The sequence below is a fragment of the Phyllobates terribilis genome, unplaced genomic scaffold (genome assembly GCF_046119375.1).
Source record: "Phyllobates terribilis strain yellow unplaced genomic scaffold, ASM4611937v1 Scaffold_2__4_contigs__length_985480577, whole genome shotgun sequence".
Classification (NCBI taxonomy): Eukaryota; Metazoa; Chordata; class Amphibia; order Anura; family Dendrobatidae; genus Phyllobates; species Phyllobates terribilis.
Window position 1 is genome coordinate 81,273,086 of NW_027362762.1, and position 15,910 is coordinate 81,288,995.

The window sequence follows — 15,910 nt, forward strand, 5'->3', positions numbered from 1 at the left end:
ATTATCCTATTAATTGGCATCATTCACATGTTGAAAAAAAGAGAACAGAACAGCTCACCCTCCATGAAGTCGATGGATCCAGGAGCACGCAGTCAGCGCTCTGCCGGAGCTTGGCAATGTAGATTGAAAGATCAAGATGACTCAGCTCACCGGAAATTGACGTATAAAATCCAAAAAAATTTTTTATTTTATACTTGGATAAAACATAATGAAAATCAATCACAATCCATACAAAAGCAGAGGGGGTACAGGGGTTACAGTATTTGCTGTTAAATTACCAGAAGCGTTTTGAACATGATGTTCTTAAGCTTGGTATGCAAAGGAGTGGTTAAATGTGGTTAGATGGGTCGTCTACTTATGCCCGAAACTTATGCCCAAATAATTGCATACTTATAAAACAACTAATTCAGAGAGTACTCCCCGTCCCCGGATTCAGTATCGGCTGCCTACCGCTGCGCCAGTCTGCAGACAAAATACAGAGAACAGGGCATCTGCGGAGACAGAGTGCTTGATCCAAGGAGGGTGAAAAAGATCTGAATATGCTGTGTTCAATGAATGCAATCATTTAGGCACAAGCTTTTAAAAATGAAATCTCCCTCAAGGACTAGTTTTTATTTAATTTTCAGCTAAAACATTGAAATTCCCAGGCACTAATATGCAAAAGGCCAATCCTTTCTATCCTAGCTTGGGGTTTCCAATCCCAAAGAAGACAGTTTAATGTTCAGAGATAAAGGTTCTTCATCGGTTAGTGAAAAATGTGTTGGTAATTAGGGAGAACAATTCTTAAAGAAGATGTCCCATTAAAATTTTATTTCATAAACCATCCTAACTACCTACAGTATGTAATAATGTTTAAGTGCAATGCTTGCCGATCACCATCTTCTCTGGTTTCCAGCGCTGTACCGATCTCACGTGACTGCTCCTCTTCTTTTTTGGCTCGCATAGGGACCGTTGTGTCCGTCCATCTTTCAATGCAAGTGTATGGAGCTTCAAAATGAGGCTACGGAGACTTACCTTGAGAAAGCAATTTCTACTCCATACATAAATGCCTATGTGAGCCGGTTAGTCTGTTTGCAGGTCAAGTGGGCTAGAACAGGACTGGAGCTATGCTGAGAACCAGAGAAGATGGCAATTGGTAAGTATTCTAATGCACTTATTCATCATTACATAGGTAATTGTGGCACCCTAGGAGTCCGGTTGCCACAGTGGCATTGCCTCCCTCACCAGGGGTGATGCCATGCCTGGAAGCAAGGAGGGGTCCCCTAATCAGGTATACCAGCATACAACACTTTCCTGGCTCCAGACCAGAAAGGGGAGCTCCTCCCCTTAACAACTGGAATCTGGAGGTGGGGTTAGTAAGAGTGAGTGGAGAGGAGTTGGAGTCAGGCAGCGATGAGGAAGGACCTGGGGAAGGGAGCTGTGTACAAGCTCGCCCTAGAGGAGAGAAGCACAAGTGAACCAGACACCGGAGCCCGTGGTTGTGGGGCACTGAAGGCCCAGCAACTAAATCCGGAGGGCAGGAGACTGCATGTCTCCTGGCCCCACCAGACACCCGGCGGCACAGCAGCACCATAGAGCCCAGTACCGCCAAGTGGGAGTGACACTTGAGGAAGGCCCGGACTGCCTGCCATAAGGGTGAGGAAAAAGACGTTTTACTCAGGGACGAGGGACGCAGCATAGCTTCAAGCAGCAGGGCCAAAGAGAATAGCACAGAGGGAAGGTCTACAACTCCACCTGGCGAGGTGGATCCCCAACTTGCTTCCACGCCGCCAGGACCTCCACTACCAGCTAGTACCCGTGCCCCGATCTGCTCTTCCAAACAGCAAGTAAAGCTAAGAGGAAACCGCCATTAATGTGTTGTCTGTTCATTACCTGCGCCCTCGGCCCTGCACGACACTGTCCCAGCCGACAACATCTACTCTTCAAATCATCTACACTACTCCGGAGCTTAGCTCTGCCTGTGGAGAGCTGAACCAACTCTGCTGCGTCACCATCAGCTCCAGGGGATCTGCACCGCAGCAGTGGCCCCATATAGCCACATACCACAGGTGGCGTCATGAACATTAGCTCTAAAAACTTTATTCCCCTTTTACTTTCCCTTTAATTGACCGAACTGGGTCACTGCCACCATGAAATCCCCCAGTATCGACCGGCCCGGCTACCGAGTATCCCACAGCCCAGGGGGCGCGTCATAATTAGTGTGGATTACGAAATAATATTTTGATGTGAACTCTGTAATTTTTAGATGGTCTCTTGACAATGAGCAGATAACAAAGTGTTCCATGTGTGTAACCATGACAGGAAGATTAAGGTAGGACAAGCCTTCTGGCATGCCAAGTTCACGGCTGTAGGTGGAGCTCAGCTCCATTTTATTGTAGCCCAGTGTTGTGTGCTGTTCCCTCTTTTCTTGTAATTAATAATAATCTTTATTTTTATATAGTGCTAACATATTCTGCAGCGCTTTACATACATTATCGTCGCTGTCCCCATCAGGGCTCACAATCCAGATTCCCTATCAGTATGTCTTTGGAGTGTGGGAGGAAACCCACGCAAACACAGAGAGAACATACAAACTCCTTGCAGATGTTGTCTTTGGTGGGATTTGAACTCAGGACCCCAGCGCTGCAAGGCTGCAGTGCTAACCACTGAGCCACCGTGCCGCCGTAATTACTGTGATCTGAGCAAAGCAGTCACATCATTGCGGTACTCAGATCACAGTAATCCCTATTGAGCAGAGGTCCAGGCACCAGGACCATGGTTGTGATTTCATCCAGTGACATGTACTCACCATTGGATGATGTCACCAATGCAGCCCTGGTGCCCGAACCTGATGAGCACTCACCAGTAACTACAGTGATCTGAGCAGAGCAGTCATTACCGCTGCAGCATTTACATCGCAGTAATTAACAGTGAGCATTCATCAGGTCTGGGCACCAGCCACAGTGCTGGTGCTTATAGATGTGCTCACTATTCATTACTGTGATCTGAGTACCACAATGACATGACTACTCCCCTCATATCACAGTAATTGTCCTATGAGCCATATATATAATCCTTTCATTTGTGATACAGTCTGCTGAGATGGGTATTAAAATCTCAGCGTCACTTTGCAGTCACCAACAAAATAGCACTGCAATCCTAAACTTCATTCTCCATTATTCTTTTGCAAAGACGTAGAAGGGGAGGAGAGGCATGACATAAGACACATGGAGCAGATCCTGCCCACATTTACTGCAGTCGTAATGCAACTGTGTTTGAAGTAATAAAACTTTTTAAATCATTATTCACATTTTAAACCATTTAAAAAAAAAATAATGTTTTAAAAAAATATATTGATATTTTTTTCAATTGTTGAAAAAAAAAATTGGGGGATGAAATATTCCCTTTAAGTAGAGACAGATGTCTATATATTTACTCTTTTTATTTCCCACATTAGAATTCCAGTCCTTTAGGTTGTTTTGTTTTTTTTATGGATTTGCACCTGCTACATAAATTATACTTCCGGAAGCCTGAGAACAGAAGTAATTTATAAAATCTATAAACAGCTAATTCTCTAATGTTTACCCGCTACAGATTCTGTCAAATCTTCATTTCATAATTTGTAAAAACCAAATTCATCTTCGTTGTTTATGACAACAGACAACTCGGCTATTAATTTCAGGATAATGAGTAAATTCTTTTTGTGATGTTGTGCATTTTAAATTGTTTAAAATGTTCCACAATTTTTGTAATTTTTCTATGGGACAAATAGACAAGACATGAATAGACAAATAGATAGGCTAATGATAAATATGAAATATATATATATATGTATATATGTATATATATGTATATATATATATATATATTATATATGTATCTGGCTTTTACAATAAGCAGTCCATGGACTATTTAATTGCCCCGAAAAGTAATTCTCAGGCCTCCTGTTGAATCTACGCTGCCACGCAGCTCAGCAATTTTCTGCATTAGATTTTTGGAATAGCTTCTTTTAGGGATGTGAAATGATTTTCAAGAGAAAAATATCTGTATTTCTTATTAGTCGAACTGTAAAATATAGGCATGCTGAGAACAGATGTGCTAAAAGTAGGGTGCCTGGAGCCGGTGACAGCAGTAAGCAACTATTATATTTAAAAGAAACACAGCATCTTTCCAAGAAAAATAAAGTCATTTTCTTCCTTCACAAACCGGCATTAATATCCCTCATCGTGGTGGTCTGCAGAGTTTATAGCCCATGTTATCATATTTAATGCAGATCGGCGGATCCATTATTTGAAGTGTATTTATAGCAATATTCTCAAAATACAAGTTTTACATTTTAGAATATTTTCTTACAAGAAAGCTCGTTATCAAAGAGATTGTCGAATGCAATATATTTGATGTTAAATGTATTTTATTGCAAAGCTGTTTCCATTGAAAAATCCATAGGCTGCATTCTGAAAATGGCGATTTCAAAATAACTAGAACGTGTTGACTAGAACTCTATTTTGAAGTCTAAGTCATGGCTCAGGGGGGCTTCTGAATTTTTCATTTATATATAGCTGGTCGATTATTCTTTTAAGAATGGTGCAGTTGAAAAAAAAAAAGTTAAACAAAAAAAGAAGCTAAAGAGGTTTTTTGCCCATTTTCCAAGATGGCCTGGAGTATGAGATCATTTGTGGTCTCTGCTGGGAACCGAAGTAATAATATCCAAACATCCAATGGGCCAGAGAAAAGAGATCACTATAAAATAGAGGAAGTAGTTTTAATCACCTCTCCAAAATCCCAGAAATATATGAAATTATGACATTCTGTCCTTACAGTCATCTGACCCTTTTGGCCATCTCAACATCACCAAGTCTGTCTGGGATCTCATGAAGAGCAAGAAGGATTTGCACAAGCGACATCTACAGAAGATCTGTGGTTAGTTCTTCAAGATGTTTGGAACAACCTCCTGCCAAATTCCATCAAAAACTGTGTGCAAGTGACATGCACCTAGAAGAATTAATGAAGGCAAAGGGCAGTCATCAAATATTGATATGATTTGATTTTCTTTTGTTCATTCACTTTTCATTTTGTGAAATGATAAAAATAAACTATTAACATTTCAGTTTTTGAAAGCTTCTTACTCCTGTTTCTACATAGACCTTAGAAGGATTCAGCGAGTCAGTTTTTAATCATGTGATGTCATAGAGCTCCATTTGCAGAAACATGTTTAGGGGGGTTGCCCCTCCTCTTTTGAAGAGCTATTTTTAATCCCTTTGGCTAATAGTTGGAGGAATACAAGTTATCCTATCTACTATTCCAGATTTCTTTAACCAAGTATTGAAAAAGGTTTTGCAAGCCAAGATAACCCCTTGAAAGAGAAGTAAACAGCAAGTTTTTACATATGAGAGTAGTTGTATGGCTATGCAAGTGCATGTCCCCCAATAAAATGTATATATTTTTTGTAGAGATCCAATGTGCGAAGAAGACATATGTACAGTAGACTGGAAGAACACTGAGTGTGTGTCAGTGCACTTGGAAAAAGCAGGACAAGTGAATTGTTACATCCCAAGTGGGCTTTCAACCTGATTTGATTATGGCTTTGCACTAGATTTATAATTACTGGTACATTGGATCTCTACATTTTTCATGGAGGACAATAACAAGCAATGCCATACACATCATCCACCTGGTCCAGCGGGACATTGGAAGATCCTCTGGTGGGCCTTGGGTCCTCAGTGGGCGCCCGTGCTGGATATAGAGGGGGCCCGCTGGTAACCGCGGTTGTTAGAATGACCGTGTGCCTATCAGAGGCCGTACACTCATACACTACATAGTATTAATGTTAGAATGGCCGCCAGCCTATCAAAGGCCGTGTGCGTCAACCTGCGGCCTCTGATAGGCTGGTGACCATTGAACGTCACTGTTATGTTCCGGGTGTTTATGTCAGTCTGGGACGCATAGCAGTAACATTGAATGGCCATTGGCCTATCACTGCAATGTGCTGTGCAGCCATGTCAGCGCGCAGTCTCTGATAAGTTGGTGGCCATTTTAACAATCACTCTGGATATAAAGCCGCAAGAGGATGCCAGGGGACCACAGGAAGGTGAAGAGATTCTTTTTTTTTTCCCTCTACGAATGGGCAGAGTAGTGGACATAAGGGCTTACGATGGGGCAGAATAGGGGCCCAGGGTGGGAAGACATAAGGGCCCGGGATGGAGGAGTATAGGGTGCAGGGATGAGAAAACATATGGGCCAAGGAAAGGTGACATAGGGGCCCAGGATGGGGTGACATAGCAGCCCGGGACAGAGGAACATAGGTGACTGGGACCGAGGAACATAGGGGCCCGAGATGGAGGAAAATAGGGGCCCGGGATGGAGAAACAAAGGAGCCCAGGATGGGGGAACATAGGGACCTTGTATGGGAGACATTAATAAACAAAAGGACTTAGGATGGGGATATTATTAAATAAAGGGGCCCACGATCTGTGACCTTATTAAATAAAGGGGTCCACGATCTGGGACATTATTAAATAAAGGGGCACAGGATGGGAACATTATTAACAAACGGGCCCAGGATCTAGGACATAATTAAATAAAAGGGTGCTAGGATAGGTGACATAATTAATGTGGGGGCCAGGATGGGTGACATACTATAATTATTGTATGGGGGTCAGAAAGAGGAACATACATTATTGGTTTATGATGTCAAGTGGGGGACATAATTATGGTAAGGGTCAATCAGGGGAATTATTACTGCTGTAATATAATTTACTTTTTAAGAGACTATCTCCCCTAAAGGGGAACAAAACGGAGGCTCTGTTACTGTGCAATGTGGCACTATGTCTCCTTTTTCTTCATCTGACAGTGTAGAAGTAGGGGGAAAAGTTAGTATTGTGCTCTAGAAGCGATCAGTTATAGATGTCTGTGTGTTATTTTCTGCAAAGACTGGCTGGAGGAAGTGATAGCGGTCTGTGTTAGATGAAGAAAAAAAGCGAAGATGAATCACTTCAACTAGAGACATCAGTTGTAAGTTACTGTATTACATGTACACGTACACTATACACTATATACTATATACAGAGCTTCTTTGTATAATGTCACTGGTGATCCCTGTATTACATGTACATTATACATCACATACAGAGCTCCTGTGTATAATGTCACTCATGATCACAGTATTACCTGTACACTGACCCTATATACAGAGCTCCTGTGTATAATGGAACTGATGACCACTGTATTACCTGTACACTATACAATTTACAGAGCTCCTGAGTATAATGTCACCGGTGATTCCTATATTACCTGTACACTGACACTGTATACAGAGCTCCGGTGTATAATGTCACTAGTGATCCCTGTATTACCTGTACATTATACATCATATACAGATCTCCTGTGTATAATATCACCGGTAATTACTGTATTACCTGTAGACTGACACTATATACAGATCTCCTGTGTATAATGTCACTGGTGATCCCTGTATTATCTGTACTCTGACACTATATACAGAGCTCTTGTGTATAATGTCACTAATTATCTGTCACGCCAGGTGTGGAAAAGACTTAGTGCAACACAGAGGGAAAAGGGAAAGGGAGCCCAAACACTAGGGAAAGGGGGAAGTGAAGACCTCCTAGTCTGATCTGGCGTCACCCTGTCTCAACTACCATCCCTATATTGCCTCTTCAGCAATCGCAGCACGCGTGTCTTACCCTACTCTCCCTGGCGTATATCTATGGCTAGGGATGAGAGGAGATGAGCACTAGTCAACCTCCACTAAACTCTATAGACAACAAGGGTAGACAAAACAGGGGGAAATGGCTTAGCTTTAGATGAACTCCAAATAAGCATACGGCCTCAAGTTCCAGAGAGGACAAAGTACTGCTCCTGCTAAGCTTCAAAAATAGAAATGAATATAGCCGGTGGCTCCCTCTCAAACACACCCGGTATATATACACCCAGGCCAGAGAGCAAATTAGCAATAGAGAGGTAGCCGCTCAGTCCTAAAGACAGCCTCTTATCTAAGCAGCTGTCTGCAATGCTAAACGTAGAGATCTCCTGCAACCCACTGCAGGGTGACTGTATGTCACCTCTAACACATCCGTGACATTATCCCTGTATTACCTGTACATTATACATGATATACCGAGCTCCGGTGTATAATATCACTGGTGATCACTGTACTATCTGTACATTATAAGCTATATACAGAGCTCCTGTGTATTATTCACTGGTGATCCCTGTATTAGCTTACAATTAATCCTCTAAAATGTAACCTTTATTTATTGATTATTTATTGATTAAAATCAAAAATATATATCAAATATTTAAATTTTAGTATCTAGTCATCAATAAGTTTGGTACATATTTTTTTGTTTAATCAATGAATAAAGGTTAAATTTTAGAGGGTTAAATGTTTGCAGACAGTTATTTACTACCCCTTATATGTTTTTGATCCCTGTATTATATCATATACAGGGCTACTGTGTAGAATATCACTGGTGAGTCAATGTATTACCTGTATACTACAAGTGCTTCTCATTAAATTAGAATATCATCAAAAAGTTAATTTATTTCAGTTACAAAAAGTGAAACTCATAGTCAGTGTACAGGTAATACAGTGATAACCACTAACATTATACACAGGAGCTCTCTGCATAATGTAATGTCACTGGCGATCGCTGTATTATCTGTAAGCTATACATTATATACAGAGCTCCTGTGTATAATGTCACTGGTAATAACTGTATTATCTGTACATTAAAAATCATATACAGATCCCCTGTGTATAATATCACAGGTGATCACTGTATTACCTATACACTATATACAGAGCTCCTGTGTACAATGCCACTGGTGATCCCTGTATTACCTGTACACTATATACTATATACAGAGCTCCTGTGTATAATGTTACCAGTGGCAATATTAGTGTTATTAGTAGTGATGAGCGAGCATGCTCGCCACTGCTCGGTACTCGCCCGAGCATCTCAGTACTCGAGTTGCTCGGAGCTCGCCGAGTACTTTCGAGATGCTCGGGCGGGAGCTCGGGTCCCCGTCCTGCATGTTTGGCACTATTTAGAGCACCAATCATGCAGGGATTGTCTGCCACTCACTGTAATGTCACAGCCATGGTGGTTGTGGCATTACAGTGATTGCCCAAATCGATGGGAACAGTGCTCACAGTGAAACATGAAAAGCCGGCAATTCAGCAGCGGCATACACCGGTACCCGACAATTTAGAACAGAAAGAATAGAGTATCACACATAGATTAGATAGATAGAAACATGTCAGTCACATATATAATAAGTACAGTGACAGTGTTGGTTACTGTACTTGTCATTTACTGTTAAAGGATTTATTTAAAAAAAATAATAGTGTTTTCATGCACCTGTCTCTTTAAAAAAGCCTGCCGGCAATTCAGCATCGGTACCCGACAATTTCTAATAGAAAGAATAGAGCATCACACATAGATTAGATAGATAGAAACATGTCAGTCACATATATAATAAGTACAGTGATAGTGTTGGGGTTCCCCGTAATTTTAGTCTCTAGCGGAGGTTAAGCAGACGGCTAGGGCAGATGTTTGAAGCCGGGGAAGGGGGTAATACCCACGGAACTTCCCAGGCTACTAATATCAGCCCCTAGCTGAATACCTAGCCTTTACTAGCTATTAAAATGGGGGACCCCCCAAAAAAATTACATGGAGTTCCCCCTATTTTAATAGCTAGCAAAGGCTAGGCAGACAGCTGGGGGCTGATATTAGTAGCCCAGGAAGGGTGCCATGAATATTGGCCCCCTCCCAGGCTAGAAACACCAGCCATCAGCCGCCCCCAGAAATGGCGCATCCATAGTCCTTTAATTGAAATAAACACACAATTCTTTATTGTTCTAAATTAAACCATACTTACCATCACGCCCATTCCAGCTGAAGCCAATGTCTTCTGCAATAAAAGTAAAATAATAAACCAACCTCATCCTTACCTTACCATGGTTCCCAGGACAGCTTCAGCTCTGCTACATTGACATGACAGGCTGGAGCGCAGCAGAACGCTGCCATCCAGCTTGCCATGCCGCAGACACTGAGAAGCTTCTCAGTGAAGCTCCTCAGTGTCTGGCTGTGACGGCATCCAGATGAACCGAGTTCATGTCCAATGAACTCAGCTCACCTCATGCACGTCACTGACAGCGTGGGAGAATTGTCCAGCGCATGCGGTGCCGGCAAATGACGTCACCGCTTGAGCAGGAGAATTCTCCCACGCTGGGTCGACATTGAAATGGACATAAAAGTGCCCTGTCAAGGATAAAAGTTCCCCATTCTTCAGATCGGTGCGGTTTCCAATGGTCGGATTCCACTGATCAATAAGTTATCACCTACCTAACCTGTGAATTGGTTATAACTTATTTTCATAAAATATCCCCTTTAATGCAAACGATCATAATTGTACATCCCAGTTATGGTGTGCACACAGTAGATGTGCGGGAGCTGCCTGTGTTTTACAGCCAACGCTCCACTATAACAGAGATAATGACTAAGAGGTATTTGCATGTAGCTGTAGGGCCCAAGACACCCCAGCCAACCCTGGCCATACCAATACATGCATAAGTTAAAACACACTGACAGGTTCCCTTTAAGGAAGGGAAATTTTCCATTCTATATAATAAATGAATTCACTTCTTTCTATTAATGAGTTTTACAGAACTTTTAGAAGTTATGCAAACTTTAACAAAGCTATTTTCTCTTTAGTTTTACACGGTTTTGAAACAATGATGACAATTCAGAAATGTATGATATTACCAGTTCTCCAGCTGTGCCTCCATGCATTTCGGGTCAATTTCATCTACTTTATCTTGCCCTCTCTTGGAAATACAATCTGAAACACAATAATGATATTCTGTATATTTCCGTTTATATTTCAATATTCCAGATCCTGATTTTGAACATCTTCCCGGTGTCATTTATCTTACATTTACATAGTAAACACATTTGTGGTGCAGGTCGTACATGATGTAAAGGATAAGAGTCCTTCCTCGTACGTTTTCATTATGCATCCCATTACCATACATAGCATAAGATATATGGTTTAATATGACTTTACCGCAACAATACAGTTCTGAAAAATCATATGGTTATCAATTGTTAAGTGTTATATCTTGCCTTCTATAATACAGACAAGCTGAGCCATAATTCTCCAAAATCTAATTGTTACAACAGCAGACATATATCCAGTGGAGGCCCCTGGGATAATACCCTCCTGTATACATTTGTATTAAACTTTTAGATTACAAACTTTGCACCTATAGGGATTTTTTACTTTTTACAAATGGATCTAAACTAACAGAGAACTAGACGTGCTTAAACTTTATAATGCATTCTTAGATCATAAGCAGGGCTGACGTTAGAGGAAAAAAACTTGGCAATTGCCCAGGGCCCCCACGTCCTTGGGAGCCCCTAGCCTCTACAGCAGGAGTTATACTGATAATAGCATTAAAACAATTAAGAAAGAAAAAAATACACATATTTGGTATCACTGTATTCATAAAAGTTTGATCTATCAAAATATAAAGTAAATTAATCCAATCGGTAAATGCTGTAACGAGAAAAAAATATAAAAACGCCAGAATTACGCAAGATTGCAATAAAATGCAATAATAGGTGATGAAAACACCATATCTTCTCCAAAATAGTATCAGTAAAATCATCAGCTTAGGATGCAAAAAATAAACCGTCACTCAGCCCAATATACTGAAAAAATGAAAATGTTACGGGTTTTGGAAAAATGGCGACAAAAGCAAAAAAATTGTATTTTACAAATTTCAGAATTGTTTTTTACCTCTAAAATAAAAAATGCACATATTTGGTATCTGCAAACTCGTACTGACATGTGGAATTATACTGCCAGGTTAGTTTTACAGTATACTGAACATGGTAAATAAAAAGCCCCAAAAACAATTGTGGAATTGCACTTTTTTGCAATTTGAACGCTCTTGGAATTTATTTCCAGCTTTCCAGTACACTATGTGACTATGTGGTAAATGAATGATGTCATTAAAAATTACAGCTTGTCCTGCAAAAAAACAAGCCCTCATATGGTTATGTGGATATAAATATAAAAAAAGTTATGGCTCTTGGAAGAAGGGGAGAAAAACACAAAAATGAAAAAAACAAAACAACAAATTGCCGTATGTGAAGGGTTAAAATCCTTGTAATAGCCATTTAATAGCAGCACGAACGCACCCTGGTTTACTAACAAACTAAAAAAAATAAATGTGTATACAGTTATCAGGCAGAACTTACAATGCAATAAGTTCAACATTTCCACTAGTGACCCCAAAATGTTTGTAAAACGTATTTTATTAAACATTTTTAGGTCATTCTTAATTAATATAAGGAGTCCTGTGTTTAGAATCACCATCTCTTGACCTGATAATACGTGGTTGCAAAGAGTATCTCTCTCTGGAGGAGCCATCCTGTATGACACAGACAGCACAATGGTGTGAATTGGACGTGTGTGTGTCTGTCTGTCTGATATGTGGTTTAGCCTGGAATGTATGGACCCTTGGTGGTATACATCCGGTACACGTGAAGACATATACTGTACATGTGTGCAAGTATTAATTAGGAGTGCCTTTATAGCTGCACATGCTGTTTATTCTGTTTCTTCTTTGAAATTGCAACATGGAAGTTGAAAAACAATGTTATTGTACAGTCTATAAAAAAATGAAGGGGTTCCAATAATGGTGAGCGGCATTATATATATTTTGCTTATTTCCATTGCTGGACACAAAGGAAATAAACATGTGTATAATAAAACATTTGTAATTGCAATACGTTTCCAGCAGAAATACTTCATTTTCTGGAACAATTTCAAGGGTGCCAACAATTTTGTCCATGACTGTATATATGTATATATATTTGGATAAACTATCCTATAACCTTTATTTTTTATTTATTTTTTTTTTACAAAATGCTAAAATATTTTTATATAACAAAATGTTTTGCATATATTTATATATTTTGTTTAATAAAAAATATTATTAATGGGAAAAAAATCTGTGAATGGCACAAAGTCATAACTTTGTGAAGGTTTCTCCATTGTGATAGAAGAAAAAGTAAGTTAATGCTGAAAGATTAGGTTCCAAGATAAAGATGAAAATGATATAGGCAGACCTATATATTAAAAACTGACAAACAAAAGGATGATGGTAGTTTTACAAAAGTACAGTAGAATATAGCAGTTCGAGTGCATTATCCAAACAATGCACCTTGAGGTTCCCATGTAACGTCACTATAAATATATAATGTCTAATTAATAACTCACTACAGTGTCCTTTTAATGATACATCTGAATACTGCCTTAATATATTGGTGCTCATGATTTCAGGACAATCGTCAAAGTATTTGGTACAAAATGAGTTAACCTTAATTAAGTGGGTATTATCAGATAGTTTTTACTGGGGGCGTGTACTTCCTCTCCCTGTATGAGATGCTATCTGATAACACCCACTTAACTAAAGTTAACTCATTAAGTGGGCAATACTTTGATTGCTAATAACTCTGCAACAGAGGCAAAATAGAAAAAAGAAACAAATAAACAAAAATAAAACAAAAACATTTTATTCCGCTCTGTAGCTACTATTACATCGAGTGTCCAGTTCAAAATGAAAAAAATTGGTGAAAATACCTTTTTAATGTAGAGTTATTCATAATTTGACTATATTCGAGAGCATGTAAACAGGTTGACTCATAGCAATTTAAAACCGGAAATTCAGTAGTGAAGAAGGGCATATTGTAGTTTCCTGACCTGTATATTTGATAGCATTAATAAATGATTCATAAGAATATATTTTTAATTTTAATATTAAAGCAATGCCAAAAAGAAAATTATTACCTATAAATAGCAAATAAGATTACTTGTTTAATCTTTTTGCTTTTATTTTTTTGTACTGTAATTTGAAAATAAAATAAACTGCATTTATGTTTTAATTAAGTATTTAAAATATTTAATGAAATAAATATAATGGAAAAAAACATAACATGGAATAAACTTACATTGAAAAATAAAAATGATAATAATAATAATCAAGACACAAAGACAGCAAAATATCAACCAGAATGTTGGCTCTTAAAATAAAAATAAAAAATGTACCGTATTTTGCGAATTATAAGACGCATCGGATTATAAGACGCACCTGAAATTTTGGGGTGCAAAATAGGAAAAAATGTTTTTATAAATATAATGGTGCACCTTATAATCCTGGGGGGCAGCGGTGGTGAAGCGGGGTCACACATACCTGAGATTGATGGCGGAGGCATGAGTCGGGGAATACTGTGGGCCCCGTGGTGGCGGTGACATGCTGCGGGCCCCGGCAGTGAAATGCTGCGGGCATCGGCGGTGACATGCTGTGGGCAGCGGCGGTGGATGTAACATGCTGCGGGCAACGGCGGTGGAGGTGACATGCTAAGCGGGCCAGTGGTGGCAGTGACAGGCTGCAGGCAGAGGCGGTGACAGGCTGCGGGCAGCAGGAGTGACATGCTGAGGGGGCCGGTGGCAGTGGCGGTGACACGCTGAGGCCCCTGTCCTCCAGAAGCCGGGGATGAGCATTGTAAAAGTCCACTGTCCCTTGCATAGCTAGCTCTGTGCTTCGGCAAAATGGCCACCGGAGCATGCGCAGACCGAGATCTCGGCAGACAAGATCTCGGGAGACAAGGTATAAAAAGTTCATTAGGAAGATCTCTGTACTGTCCCTTCATACTGTATACTGTATTTGTACATTGTATTAAGATCACCACTAAGCCTCTGTTTCTATAAACTTAATAATTCTAAGTTTGATAACCCATCTTGGTAGTGCAGTTCATCCATTCCTTTAATAACTTTGTATGCAAATTGCCTCTTCAGAGTAAAAGAGGACTTGATCTCTATAGTGTCACCTATTGGAAGCAGCAATCCTACAAGTCACAATCAACCCTGCCTTTAATGAGTCGTGCAGTATGACTTAGGATAAAAGCCAAATCAGAATCTCAATTTGCAGACACAGTGTTTCAGGCTTTTGGCCCTCATCAGTGAAAAGTATGAGAACTGATTTGGCTAGATGAGAGGCTCTGGACTGAGGTCTGAGGGGTAACATTTCTCCTTGTGGAGAGTGACATACCGGCTCTGGGATGTCAAGGTAAGGAAGCTTATTCACCGTGCAATGCTCCTATGGGAAATTTAATATGCAAATTGCCTCTTCAGAGAAAAAGAGGACTTGAACTCTATAGTGCCACCTATTGGAAGCAGCAATCCTACAAGTCACAATCAACCCTTTAACGAGTCGTGCAATATGACTTAGGATAAAAGCCAAATCAGAATCTCAATTTTCAGACACGATGTTTCAGGCTGCTGGCCCTCATCAGTGCAAAGTATGAGAACTGATTTGGCTAGATGAGAGGCTCTGGACTGAGAAGTAAGGAGTAACGTTTCAGGACAATTTGTCAGGACAGACAGGGACGACACCGAGGAGATCACACAATATCCCACCGCTGCCGCACTTTGTCAGGATTTGTCAGGGATTCGCGAGCACACAATCCCGATTACTCACTACGTAGCTATCGGCAAGCCAACAGTGAGCGTATGGCGTACACATTTCCAAATTCCAATGCATGGAATATGTGTATATGCCCCTGTACAATCACTGCCAGCTTCACGATAGCCCAATTAATATTATTCACTGCCATCACCGACCAAATTTGAAATATAATACAGATCTGGTTGGCACCTGCTTTCTGGTAGCGTGTATGGCTTTGGGGGAGGTAACGATTACAGAGCAAAAGAAACCGAACTATTAAATTTTATATTTAATCCAAAAGGGAGGCAGTGCTTATGAAAAATATACAAAGATTTTACAAATGGAGACAATACAGTACAGAATATACAGTTACACAAAATAAATGGGATTAAA